The sequence below is a fragment of the Pteropus alecto genome, unplaced genomic scaffold (assembly GCF_000325575.1).
Source record: "Pteropus alecto unplaced genomic scaffold, ASM32557v1 scaffold113, whole genome shotgun sequence".
NCBI classification, from domain to species: domain Eukaryota; kingdom Metazoa; phylum Chordata; class Mammalia; order Chiroptera; family Pteropodidae; genus Pteropus; species Pteropus alecto.
Genome location: NW_006433949.1, coordinates 8,467,886 through 8,481,932, shown reverse-complemented (window position 1 = coordinate 8,481,932; position 14,047 = coordinate 8,467,886). Strand labels below are relative to the sequence as shown.

Sequence of the window (14,047 nt, the reverse complement as noted above, 5' to 3'; positions counted from 1 at the left end):
GCGACCTGCTAGATCAGCGCTGAGGCGGGGTCTCTCTCCCGGGAAAGCGGGGAGGAGGCGACCGGGGCGGCGGGAGCGCCGACGCGTGGCCTTGGCTGAAACGGAGGAGAGGGCCCCGGAGGCCTGGGCCCGAGGACAGACGGCTCGCAGTTTTCGGTCATCGCTCTTGCAGCGAGCAGGTTCCTCGGAGGCATTTAGAGCAAGAGATGAATATCGACCCACTGCGATTGTGATATGTTCCTGGCTCAATATTTTTTACCTTAAAAGGCGGTGGGGGTGTATGGGGGGAGGGGTGTGAGGGCCTCGGGGCCGGGGCTCGGGATCCTGTGGGAGATCCGAGGGGGCTGTGCTTTCAGGGCGGTGCTGAGCCTCTCTGGGTGATGATGGCAGGTATCCACCTAGGCAGAGAAGTGGGGTTCTCTGTTACAAGGATGGGAAGGCAGTGCGAGACCGGGGTGCCTTGGAGTCCGTGTCTCCGAATGGAGGGACCCGCCTGCTAGGCGAAGTCTGATGGGCATAGGGAGGCAGCCCAGCCCTTGACTGGCTTTTTTCTGCCCAAGTGATTTCCCTGCCCTGGGGACCCAGTCCCGCTGCCTTGGCTCTGTCTAGAAGTGGCTCCTTGGCCAGATTCGATTAAGCAAATATTTACTGAGGGTTTGCTCCCCCAGGGCCTGGTGCTGGGGTGGGAGTGGACTGGGTCTGCCCTCCAGTGACTGACTCACCGCCCCACAGGGGAGCAATGCCTCTGCTCAGATAACCCAACTCTGAGTGTGGGTGCTGGGTCTTGGGAGGGACCTCAGAGAGGTGTCCCGGGCTGGGGTCAGTTGGGCCTGTGAGCAAAGTGATATTTGAACTGGAGCTTGAAGGACACAGGCACAGTCGGGGTAGGCATTGCGAGCAGAGGAGAGAAAATGAACCAAGGCACAGAGAGGGCACTCGACAGTAGGGTCTAGCAAAAGCACAGGGTGTGTTTGGGAAAGCATAAGGAGGTGTGGCAAGAAAGGTGGGTGGGGGCTGCATGGAGGCTGAGGGAGTTGTGAGAAACAGAACCACCTGATTGCTTGTTAGGTGTGGCTGATTCATTGGAGGCCACAGTCCCCTCATCTGTAAAAGGGAGCAGTTGTGTGACCCAGAAGCTGAGATAGGCCTGGGGAAGAGCTTGAAAGGCCTCTGAGGGCTCCTTGCAGCTTAGGATTGCCCTTCCAGGCACGTCGTCCTTTGGGCAAGGCCAGGGGACTGGATAACCAACCACACAGATGATGTTTAGCTGCTGACTGTCCCTTTGGGGCATGGATGTCAGGGTGCAGTAACCGTGGAGGCCTGGGAGGCTCCATGCAGGAGCTGATGGTGAGGGAGGGCCTGGCCACACTCATGCTTGGATGAAGTGATGTGCCTTCAGCATTCCTCGGGTGCTGGGGACAACAAGACACTGGTATTCGGTTTACAACTCTTCTAGTATGTTCCTCTAACAGACGTTGGTTTTCTGAGATAGGAGGTGAACAAGATAAAGCCCCTCTGTTTTGGAAAGCCATGTCACTTTCTGTCCTAGATCTGCTTGCTCGCTGGCTCTTGCTCGCTCCCAGGGATGTTTTGCTCTCCCTCTGAAGGAGCTGTTGTTACTCATCTGTGTTTCTTGCCCCTCCTGGTCCCACCCCTAAACACACCCACTTTCAGCTTTTGGGTGAGGCCCAGGTTGCTGCCGCAAGGGCAGGCAGCCTGCCTACCCTCGTAGGGGGTGCTTCACTTTGTGCCTCTTGCCCACTCCATTCCCGGGGCCTGCCATGAGACTTTAGATTTGGGACACAGAGACTAAATTCCTCCCTCTGCCTCAGCTTCTCAGCTCTTCTGTTTCCTGGAGTCCCAGAGGGAAAAGTGCCTTGGTCTGGGTCTCAAGTGCTTCTAGGGTGATTTCAGGAACACTGGGTAACCAGGTGAACTTGGCAAGGCTGCTCAGGGCCCCTGCAGAGAGGGCGGTGAGATGGAGTGCCGAATGGCAGGGAAGGCTGGCCTCAGATACAGGGCGTGGCCTCAGTGGCCTCATCCAAGCCACGTGGTTATCTCAAATATACATGCGATGACAGTGTGCTGTGCCTTCCTCCCATGGACATGAGGATGAGGCAGCCCTGTACTGCCCCGTGCTGTCCCTCAGAAGACCTAAAACTCTATGTAGCTGTAGGGCATTCTCACAGCTGCTGACCATGGTGGGGCTCATAGGAACTCTGAGGGAGGCAGATTAGCACACTTCCCTCCTGCAGCCCCCAGGAAGGAGACCTGGGATGACTGGGCCCCCAGAGGAAGGCCTGCAAGTGCCATGGTTGGCAGGAAAGAGGGTGAAGGGAAACAGGCATTGGGGCAGACGCCCTATCAGCCCCGGGCAGGAGCTCAGAGTGGTGGCCCGACACAGCTTTTGCAGACTGGGGAGGGCATGGGAGGAGGGCCCAGGCTCCCCACAGGGCGGGGAGAGGAGAGGGCAGGCTCCAGGTGAGCTGTCAGAAGACTTGGGTCAGGGCCGGCCACGCTGCCCCCTGGCCCAGACCTATCCTCTCGGAGCCACTTTGTCCTCATGCATAAACAGAGCCAAAAGTCCCCACACAGGTCCTCCCCTCGAATTTGGCCCTTCCACATGTCCATGCTGGCAGGGAAGGCACTTCACAGGAATGAACTGACAGACTAATTCACTGGAGCACATAGCAGGAGACGTCAGCCCTCCGTACGGAGCCCAGGGAAACGGAACCTTACACACTTTGTTCATTCAGTCGTTCCTTCAGCTAATATTTACCAGCACCTGCTGAGTGCTAGGCGCTGTGCCAGGCACAGGGATACGGCAGGGAGCAGGACAGACACAGCGTCCACTCTCGTGACACTTGCATTAGATGGGGGGAGGCCGACACGACACTTGTGTAACTGAACACCAGGTAGGATAGGTTCCGGGAAGAGACCTAAAGCAGAAGGAGGATAGACATCGCTGGTGGAGGGACCGTTGACACAGTGCCATAGAAAAGCAATGGGCAAGTCCTGTGACTGACAAAAGGAGCACCAGGAGAGGAGATGGCAGAAGTAAAGGCACTGAAGCTGACGCAGTTCAGCTGCTGGAGGCCCCACCAGAAGGTCAGGTGGCTGGAGCCCAGTAGAGGGCTGAGCAGGTCGGGTAGGACACCGCAGGCCCCAGTAAAGCATGAAGCCCTGGGCAGGTTTGGAAAAGAGGAGAAATTTGAGCTAATTACACTTTTTAAAGACTTATTTGGCTGTTGGGAACAGGGTGGGGGTGGGGGAGCCAGACCGAAAGGCCATTAGAAGCTATTGGGGTATGTGAATTGAGGAGGGTGCTGACCCAAAGGGGTGGGAGCAATAGAGGTAGTGAGAAGTGGTTGGATGGGGGTTATTTTAAAGAGGACCTGCTGCTGGAGAAGAGGCAAGGACAGCTCTGGAAGGTCGGAGTTGGCACTGACTGAGAAGGAAAATGTGGACTCATTCCTCAGAGGCGAGGAGCTGGGAGTTGGGTTAGACCCTGGCAGACATGGGTGCGTGTGATGGTCAAAGAGGAGAGCCAGGCTGGAGACAGAAACCTGGAGTCCTTGGCGTGTGGGAAGCCAGAGACCGGCCGAGGTCACTTGGGGATCGAGGGTCGGTGGGACCAGAGGAGGCTGCGCCAGGCCTCAGGGCCTCCACCTTTCAGAGCATGAGCGGAGAAGGTCATCCAGAAGAGGAGGACTGACCAGCGAGCAAGTGAGGCGGGAGTACAATCGAGATGGCCACACGGAGGGTATTCCCAGACGGTGCGGTGGGAATGCGGTTCGTGGGGACAAGTAATGAGGGCAGGACGAGCTACATAATTTGTGAGGCCCTTCTTAAAAGTGATGAAGCATTTCAAGACAGTGACAGCAGAGCATTATACCAGGTGCAAGGCCCCGTGTGACCGCCTGTGTGCATTCCCATGAAGCTGGATGGCGGTGGCTGCAAGGACAGTGCCACCAGCCCACCACCCCCTCTCCCTTTCACTTGGCTCCCTTAGGCAGGTAGGCTGTGTTTGGTGCTTAGAGCCACTGGAGTCATTCAGAGCCGACCTTCAAGCCTTGAGCTGGCCTCCTCTTCTCTTGACCCCCAGTGGCCTTGGGAAAGAGGCTCAGCTTGAGGGTTGAAGGCCATCTAGTCCTGTTGTCAGGACCTGGGCAAGTGCAGCGGGCAGCTTCACACGGTAATGGCTTCCTCGAGTTCATCTCTTTTCCAAAAGAACCTGCTACATCACAGAGTTTTGAGTTATTTGCTTCTAAATTAAGGTATAACTCTCTTTTAGAGACGTCCCTGGAGAATCCATCAAAAAGTGCTAAGAAGTGAGACTGTTAAAAACCACGGTGTGGGGAGGGGCATTACAGTGTCAGGCCCAGCGTTCCTTCGAGCAGCCTCTAACCAGAAACACGTCTGTCCCTGAGGGCTTGTTCTGGCTGTGTGGGCAGTGGTCAGAGCAGACCTTTCAGGAAGAAATCCTGCCCAACTGACCAGCCCCATCCCCAACCCTAGGATAGAGAGCTGTCCCGACAGGGTTCCCTGGGTGGGGTGGGGGGCTGACCCCCTCAGCGAGGCCTGCCTCTGTGAGTCACGGAGGTCAAGGTCATGGTGCTGGAGTGGAGAGTAGACTCGATGTGTACATTTTCCCCAGAGCCCAGATCTAGGTGATCACAAGGACAGCAGCAGAATCTGCTCTGGATTATAGTGGGCAAGTGCCTGGGGCCTGGGGGCAGAAGCACACTTTATCCTCCCACAACCAGCTCTACCAAGAAAGGGCCTATTTTTACCTCACTTTTCTCCTCACAATTGAGACAGACCTGGGGAGATGGTGGCTTTCCCAAGTAGGTTACTGACTGGGCCCTAGGGAGGGTGTCCAGAATCCTAAGAGCTTGCTTTCCAGCAGCCTAGGGTGGCCCACCTTCCTGCAGATGGCCTGCCTCCACTGGCCTGGTGCTCACCAGGAAGGGTGGCCCGGGAGGGCTTCTGGGCCTGCTGTCCCAGAGGCCAGCATGATGGCTGGTGCCAGCTCTTAGGGCCTGGCCTCTGTTTTGGCAGGGCTGGTGGGCTGCAGTAAGCCCTCCTCCTTTTCACGGGAGGGGCTTGCCTGGTTCTCACCAGTGGTTCTTCAGACAGGGTTCACACACATCCTCGAGTGTCCAGGAGAAGAGTCTCCAGACCCTCTATGTAGAACGGCACCATGTCCCCGAACACACATCCTACACTCCTTCCTGCCTCTTTTTCCCCTTAGCAGTCATCACAGTATAACCTACTACCTGTCTTAACTATTTGAATTGACCATCTCTCTCTCGTGGATTTGAACATAAGCTCTGTGAGGTCAAAACCTTTGTCTGTTGTTCACTGCAGAGAATCTGGTCCCCAGAGCCCAGCCCAGCCCACATCAGGAACTCAGGAAATGGCTGTTGAAGGAGGGATGAATATTGGCAAGTAGACAGGCCTAACATGCCTGTTAAGCCACTTTCATGTGGCCGCCTGGGCTTCCTGGTAGCCATAGCCCTCACATTGGAGAACTGCTGCTCCAGCTCAACCCGCTGCTCCCGAAAGGCTGTGCCTTTGGGTCCCAAGAGATGTGTCTTGGGCCTTAAGTTTGACCAATGAACACAAACCACCCACAGTGGACACCAGGCCTGACTGTGGTTCACTTTCAAGCCAGACACAAGTGGGCTGCCCAGCTTCGCACAATGCCTCTATAGGCCCAGGTCCCCACCACCCAGAGTTGAATGCCTCAGGCTGACACTTGGCCCCTCAGTGACTTGGTGAGGCCTGAGGCCTTGGTCCAACTCAGGGGATCCACATAGTCATGATATATAGAGGCATGTCCACGAGAAACCATCCTAAGAAGGCGAGACAAGATTCGGTGGTAGGAAAGGAACACGGTGCCCACAGTGACCACGTGATGGCAGGGCGGCCTTTCCAGGTAGCCCCTGTGCCCTGGAGCAGGGCAGTTCAATGCCAGGGGAAGAGCACTGGACGTGGCAGGGCGGCCTTTCCAGGTAGCCCCTGTGCCCACGGTTAGCTCAGCAGGGCAGTTCGATGCCAGGGGAAGAGCACTGGATGGGAATTTTGGAGACCTGGGTTCTAGTCCAAGCCCTGCCTATGGTGCTGATGCCGGTGACCTATCTTCAGTCTCTGGACCTCGGATTCCTCCCCTTAAATTGGGCTGGGTCAAGGGTGCAGGTGGTTTTCATTTCTTATACCAACTCTGCAGTGGCCGCCTACAGCACAGTGTTGAGAAGCGTTCTGAGGCTGTTTTGTAGCTCAGAAGGAAAGTGGTCATGGTTGATGAGTGATGTCTGCAGTAGGTGCAGGAGGCAAGATTTAGATGTGCTTGCCAGGGACTGGCCGACCCACCCACCACGCCCTCACTCTTCCCTAGCAGCTTCGGCTCATCCGTCGTCTCTTTACATGCCCCCCTTTTCCAGACGTTAACCCTGATACTCGGATTAGATGAGGACTTGCCTCCCTCTTCACTGCTTCCCCAGTGACATCCTGGGTCTAACGGGCGACTCGGGTCATTGTTAAATGTCACTTCTTGTGGCAGCCTCTCTCTGTACCCTCAATGAATGAATGAGCTCCGCTCTGGCACAGAGAAGCCTGCCTAGAATTAGGAGACCAAGTGACCACAGAAACATACTAAACCGCGTGGTTCTGGCTTTGAGTGTTGTAGGATTGGGGACAGCACCAGAGGATAAGGAGAGTGACCAGGGAGGCTGTGGGCAGGGCAGAGTGGCATGGAGGTAGCCAGGCCAGGGGAGGAGCAGTCTCCATGTGAGGGTCCTTTCTCTGAGGCCACCACCTCCATGCTGACTGAGGACCTGGCCTGTGTGCCTCCCCGCCCACCCCTGCATGTCCTCTGTGACCCCAGATGCCCCACCTGTCCCCTCTTGCTTCCTGTGGCCCCATGGAGTGACCACCAGGACCCCGGCCATTCTGCCAGCCAGCTGCCATCGGCACACATGGATTCAGTAGCCCTGTCCCCAAGCTGGGCTTTCCTCCAGCATGGTCGCCCCCCTCACCCGCTCCGTTACCTCTGATATGCTGTGCAAACATATTTCTCAATAAAATGCTGGGGAAAAAAATAATTAGAGTGTTGCCTCCATTATCCAATTTCTGATTAATCAAACTCTTTGTCCTCAGCCAAAATCTATTCATTTCCCTTAAACACTGGGCCAGTGCCAGGCATTGATTTCCTCTATGATAACAGCACACACGCACACACGCACATCCCTAGCCCTGCCCTGCCCTGTAGCAGGGAGGAGGGCACAGGAGCACTTCCAGGGCCACCGTGGTGCCCCCAACCTCCCCCCCTCGCCTCCTCCAGGAAGCCCCATGGCCACGGTAGGGCTTGTAAACAGGCCTCGGAGTGGGGGTAGGGGCATGCTTTCAGTGGCAGCAACAGAATCCCAACCCTAACGGATGAAGGGACACACTGGGTTGGGGGCTCACAGGCAGGGCAGTATCAAGGTCAGCCCAGGCCAGGTCGGAGGCAGCCACATATCCACCATGTCCATCTGGGAGAAGGCCAAGGGCCTTTCTAGAAGATTTCCCAGAAGTCCCCAGCTGTCCCCTCCCTGCACCGAGTTCGCCCCTCCCTCAGTACAAAGGGCTAGGGTAGATTTATTAGCACCTGCTTCCTGCCAGGTACTTCTGGGCCCATGGGACACATCAGTGACAAACAGAACGACAGTCCCTGCCCTGCGGATCTGGCATTGTATGAGCACGATGGGGGGCAGTCAACGATAAGCGAGTTATGCAGCCTGTTAGAAAGCAGCAGTGCTGGAGGTAAGACATTTCAGGAGTCATAAATCAGAGGGGCAGGGAGGCGACCCCCGGAGGGTCTCTGCGAGCCATTGGAGGGAAGGATAATGGCTCTCTGGACAAAGTATTCTGCGTGGCTGGGGCAGGGTGGGGAACAGCCCGTGCGAAAGCCCTGAGTTGAGACCTTGCATGTGCTCAAGGGACAGCCAGAGAATGCCAGCGCTGCGGGAGTGGAGAGTAGAGAGAACGTGGCGGGGGTGAGGTGGGGTGGCAGTGGAGTTCAGAGAGACAGGGGCCGGTCACAGAGCCCTGGGCTCTGGAAGGATTTGAACTGTGGCTCCGAGCTGGGATGGTGAAGCTGTGGGGAGGTTTCGAGCACAAGAAGGACTCTCTGCCTTATATTTTTACAAGGTTCCCCTGCAGGGAGCACAGAGTGCAGGGCCTGGGAGGGAGCAAGGAGGCCTGTGAGACCCTGTGGCAGTCCAGATTGGGGGCGCAGCCCTGACCTGAGGCACTGGGCTCTGTTCGAAAGGAAAAAGGAGAGGACAGAGGGAAGGCATGCTGGGCATGCAGTAGATGATGGAGGTACCTCCAGGTGTCCTTTCCTGCTGCCGCACAGTCCTCCATCCTGTCCCCCACCACAGTCCATATTGCCCGCTTACAGATGCACCCCTGCCCTGAGCCCTTGGAGCCCTTTCCTAGAAACGCCTGAGGCCTGCCTTTCCTTCAAAATGGCGAAGTGTGGATTTTATTCACACTCCAAAGCTCCTGTGGGATCAGGCCAAGGCGAAAGGGTAGCTCACTCCACACTTTTGCCTGGTTCCCTTTCTGGCCCTACCTGCTATGTCCCTCTCTCCTGAACTTGCTTCCTTGACCAGTCAGGTGCCCAAGAATCCCTGGCTCAGGCTCTACTTCTCGAGAACCTCATCAAGACGGAGTCAGAGGCTGCTGCAGGCTGGGAGACTCCCAAGGGTGGCTCATCACAGGTGGGGAGACTAGTGCCAGCTATTAAGAGTGACCTGGAGCAGCTTCCAGTGCAGGGGCCCTAGGCCGCTACCTTGGGAGGACCTGTGTTGCCTGACATTGTGCACATTTCTGGGCCCTTCATAAGACCTGGGGATGGCCCGGCATCTGCATTTCTCTTTGAGCCACACTGGCCTGGAGACTCAGATTCCACAGCCTGCAAGCCTGTGTAAGTTCAGGAGGTGTGGGAAGCAGACTGTGGGGAGGGGCAAGGAAGAAAAAGGGACCCCATGGGAGGTGGTACTCACCTTCCAGGTGGGAAAGACAAGAAAGAAGCGCTGGGAGGCAGGAGGGGCTCTGGAAAACTTATCTGGTCCCACAGAGCCCTCACCAGAGCGGATCCAGCCAGAGAATAGCCAGGATGAGGGGATGGGATCAGGGAATGCCACGCTCACAGTCAGGGGACAGGAAATTACAGGGCAGCAGAGACTCAGAGTGGTTAAATCAGAGTCCTCACCCAGCCCAGGGGCCTGATTGATAGTCAGCAGTTACCTTCATTATAGAAAACGGGAGCCAGGCTCTCCTGAGGCAGGGAACCCTCCACTCGGCTCTTAGTGAAGGCCACACCTCCTCCCTGCACAGCAGTGCCTCCTTCCCCTTGTACGTGGAACCTTTCTGTTTTTATTTATTTATTCACTCCTGGCCCAGAGAAATCTCTGGCCTGATTTCCTTCTGAGTCAGTGTTCCTCAGGCAAAGTTATCACATCTCGTCGGGTCAGCCTTGGCGGCTGTGGACACGTGGCAGAGGGCATCCAGAGCCACGGGACAGTACAGGGGCACAGGGAAAGGCCTCCCTGGTCATTTTAGTAGTTCCCCGAGGTTCAGGGGCTGCCTCGCTGGGACACTGCACAGCAGCTCTGCTCCTTCTCCCATCCACTCTGACTCTAGCTCCAAAATAAGCAGGGAGCAAGGAGAGGGCAAAGAAAGGGGGGCTGCTTTTAAGGGGAGACCTGCTGTAGGTCTGCTGGTACTGGGCCAGTCAGGCAGGTCAGGGGGCCTGGATAAGCTAACCCAGGGACCAAGGCCCTGATGGCTGTGGAGTGGCTGCAAAGAACCCACACACACAGGGTCACCTGTCCCCAGGCCCCAAGTTAGTAGCATTTCACATATGCACAGTGCTACCATTTTTGCCAGTATTTGCAGAAGCTATCATGGTAAATGAAATACGAAGTCATTTACAAGCCTTACAAAAACTTTGGTGCTCAGAAACCCTTTTATCCCTGTCCTCAACGCTCGATGGATGAATTGACACTTCCTGTTCTCTCAGTAGAGAATACTGGCCACGACCACTTCCAGCCCAGTATTTGAGAACAGTGGACTATCTGTGCCGTGAACTTGAACTTTGGTGTGCACCCCTTTGGTCTGTGGTGTTTTTCCCAAGCCTGTGTGTGTCAGTTGCACTTGTTCTGATCACGTCCTTGAATAATATATAAAATGATGACATGTGAATGTAGAAAGGGCTTCCTTGGAAATTCAGTGAATGTTCTGGAAAGCCATAGTAAAGCTGTGGTTAGGTTGGTGTGGGTGAGACCACTGTAAGATTGGGGATAGGGAGCTGTGACAGTCTAAGATTTGAGTCCAGGGTACTTTGCCATCTCACACCGTGTGGAGAATGTCAACTGGCCGTCGCACCTGGTGTGCTGTGGTTTAAGCAGGAACAGTGACAGCAGCTCCAGTAAATGAGCCCGTCCTCGGAAAAAAGACCTTGGTCCGCTCCAAAAATTGGCACATGCATGTATGTTTATCTGTTTCAGGTTGAAATAAAATATTTAAAGGACATATTATCATTTCTTATGACTCTCTGCTTAAAGTTCACTTTTCAGTATGCCAACCGGCCAGCAGATTCAACTTTGATGGCAACTTTTGTTCATTATCGGGTCTTAGAAATATATCTGTAATCACAGTAGAATCTGCAGGATTGTTTTTTTTGTTGTTGTTGTTTTGTTTTGTTTTTTTGTTTTTAACATAAGAATGGCGGGAGACGGTCATCTATTTGAAGAGATTATAAAGCATGCTCTACAATGGACAAGGGCTGGGGGAGGGGCTGGTCTGAAAGCCTTCCTTCGGACAGGACACCTGAGGAGCGACTTGCAGGGAAGTGTGGGGTTTCCTGCATGAGGGCACCTGGGAGGAGGCCTGAGGACCAGGAGATGCTGGTTTCCTCAGAGCGAGGCCTGACCGGGCCCTCAGCCTGGGTGCACAGGGGATGAAGAGTCCATACTGCACCCCATCCCAGGCTCCTGTCTCATTTTCAGCAGAATATGAAGTGGTCAGGATAATGTGTTGATTGGGGCTTGTGCTGTCTGGGAAGGGAAGGGAAGGGAAGGGGCAGGGAGAGCCGCCAAGGGTGGGGGGGGGGAAAGAGGAGGGGTGGGCAGGAGGAGAGCACAGGAGGACCCTTGCTACTCCTTGAGAATGGGATACGGAAAGAAGAACTGGAAGCTGGGACAGGGTGACAAAAGCACAGTGCACCACACTGAGGTTGGGGTCCTAGGGAAGCTTGCCTACAACTTGGGGAGGGGGAATGGGATGTTCTGGGGTGTTTGAGTGAGGGGTAGGCACAAGCAGAGAGTCCCCGGGGGGCCGAGGGCTTGAGAGCAGTCCTCGGGTCAGTGGAGACCGCCAGGGCCTGAGATGCCTCGTGTGGACCACGGGGGACTCTCCGCCGCAGGCGTCTGTCTGCACAGAGTCATGTGAGGTAACGCACTCAAAACGGAGTGCCGGGGAAGCCTCGGAGCTGCGCACCGATGTTTTTTGGTGTTCGTCCATCTGTTCAGCATGTCTTTTACAGAGACTGGCTTCGAGAGAATTAGAGCTGGCAACGGAGAGAGAGGGGAGGGTAAGGTGGATCTCGAGCAGGAGGGCACAGCACGGGTGGTCAGGGCAGGCACCTGCAGAGGAGTTAAGCAAGGGCCAGTCCGGGCATCCCTGCTGTTTTTGAACTTGCCGGGGTGAATTCCAGTCCCATTGCCCAGCCAGCTGCACATGACACTCAGCTCAAGGTTACACGGGGCCAGGTGGCAAGTCTAGATGAGTCCCCTGAGGCTCTGAGGGGGCCGCCTGGTGCCAAAGCAGCCAGGGGTCCTCACAAGGAAGGAGGCTCTCACCTGCCTCAAAGGGGACATCTTCAGCTGGGTAGGTCTGGCAGAGCTGCGGGCATGGGATGTGGGAGGTGCAGCCAGGGAGGCCGGGAATTGTGTTCTGTGGGATTCTCGAGAAGGAAGAAGTGGGATTGTGGGAGGCCGGCTTTCCCCAAAGGGCATCTCCTAGGAAGGTGGCCGGTCCTTGTTCCCCATCCAGTGTTTCTGGTATTAAGGCAAGAAGGGGTTCTTATCTCTTCAGGAAGATGTGGCTTTTTAGTCTAGAAATATGTGTCATATCAAAAAACATCAGAGTGTTTGGGATAGTCCAAGATGGATTCTGCCACGTGTGACCTTGGCCAGGCCCACATGCTATAAAGTGTGCAGGAAATGGGGCACGTTCAGCCTTGCTCCCTGGCCTCACTTTGCTGGCCTTTCCAAGGAACCGTGTGTCCCGCATTTGCCCTGAGGAAGGGCAGCAGATACAAGCTGGGTCCTGGGCACAAATTGTGCTCCCCTTCACCAACAGCACTTCTTTGGGCGAAGGGGGCATCTCAAGGGAGGCGGTTTCTGCCTTCTGGCCCCTGGAAGGTCCCTGACAGGGCAGCCATCACTGAGCCGCTCCCCAGGGGGTAATGGGAGGGCCACTGCTGGGTGGACCTGCTTTGAGCTAGGCCTAGGCCAGGCAGGGTCCTCCTCTGCCCAGCTGAGCCCTTAGGGCAGCACCCCCTCAGGCATCCCCATCCCACCTGTTTCCTGCCCTGCCCCTGCCCCGCCCTGGCCTCCTTCCCCACTCCTGGGTCACTTGTCATTGTATCTCCTCCAGTGTCATTTTCCTGGACCTTCCACCCAGCCACCTAGTCAATTCCCACCACACGCCTCTACTCCCTTCTCCACAGCACTGCTCTTTATCAGAAATGGCCGCACTGATTTATTTGCTTACCCATCTCCCCAACCAGACTGCAAGCTACTTGATGCACAGACTAAGCTTGTTCCACTTCCTGTCCCCCGAGCCTGGAGCAGAGCCTGGAGCAGAGCCTACACACACTGGGCTCAATTCCCAGAGGGCAGAGTCATGAGTAGACAGGGCCCAGTAGTAGATCGATTGATTGCCTGATCAGATCTGAGAGTGGGTGGCCTCTGCCCAGGGGCAGGTGCCCACTGCACCTCGTACTGGGTAAGTTAGTGCCAGGAGAAGCGGCGGAGGGTGCCCTAATGAGCAGGCCAGTAGAACTGAGCAGAGAAGGGGTGACAGTGGGTCAGGCTTGGGGTACTTTCCTGAGAGATGGCCTCTGGCCTGAGGACAAGGAGTGCGGCACTGACACCACAGTCAAAAAGCCCCCATCCCAGCCCTACTGCCTCCACTCCAGGGGTCCCCAAGCTCTGTATACCCTTCTGCACCCCCAGGGGCCGGGCAGCCACCAGACCATATGAGGTGACTTGAGGCCACTGCTGTGAGCAACACCAACCCTCCCCAGGAGGGAGGTAATCCTTTTTTATTTCTCTCTCAATCCTTTCCTTGGAGGAGAAAATCCCAGTTTGGCGCCACTGTGGCTCTCACACCCTCTGGCAGGTGCTAATCCCGGTCCTTGGACAGCCAGCGGCCTCCTCACAGGCCTGCTCCTTCTGCAGGTGGTGGTCCCTGGCCAGCGGCCGTAGCAGTTCATTTATGCTAGCTGAGATTTTAGGTTCCTTCTGTCTATGCTGAAGGACTCTGGCTTTCCACTTAAAGTAGGAGTATGAAGTTTGTTTTAAAGTACATGTTTAGTCTTACGGCCATGCCCCTGAACAAGCCCGATCCCGTCTGATCTCAGAAGCTAAGCAGGGTCGGGCCTGGTTAGTACTTGGAGGGGAGACCACCTAGGAAGACCAGGTGCTGTAGGTGTAAAAAATAAAAAGGGATTGTAAGCTGACAAGGTCCTTGCAATCTGTGAGGTCATCCAAGGGTTGCCTCACCTAAAAAATAAATAAATAAAAATTAAAAAATAAAGTACATGTTTAAGTAAAAAATGCAAGTCAAATTAAAGGAAAACGTCGGGTAAATAACAGAGCAGGTGACCAGGTTATGCTGCAGTCGCTGGCACTGGAGTACTAAAGGGCTGAGGGCCTGGTGGAAGCTGAGCTCTGCAGGCCACCAGCCAAGTGGCCCCGAGGAAGTCGCA

General features: G+C 55.5%; 1 protein-coding gene and 1 pseudogene across 1 annotated transcript in view; one reads left to right on the top strand and one right to left on the bottom strand.

The window, feature by feature from the left end:
• RSPH14 (radial spoke head 14 homolog) overlaps nt 1–14,047 on the bottom strand; it is a 79,265-nt gene that overhangs the window by 9,918 nt on the left and 55,300 nt on the right. The window lies entirely within an intron of this gene.
• On the top strand, nt 13,654–13,770 carry LOC112477240 (annotated as a pseudogene).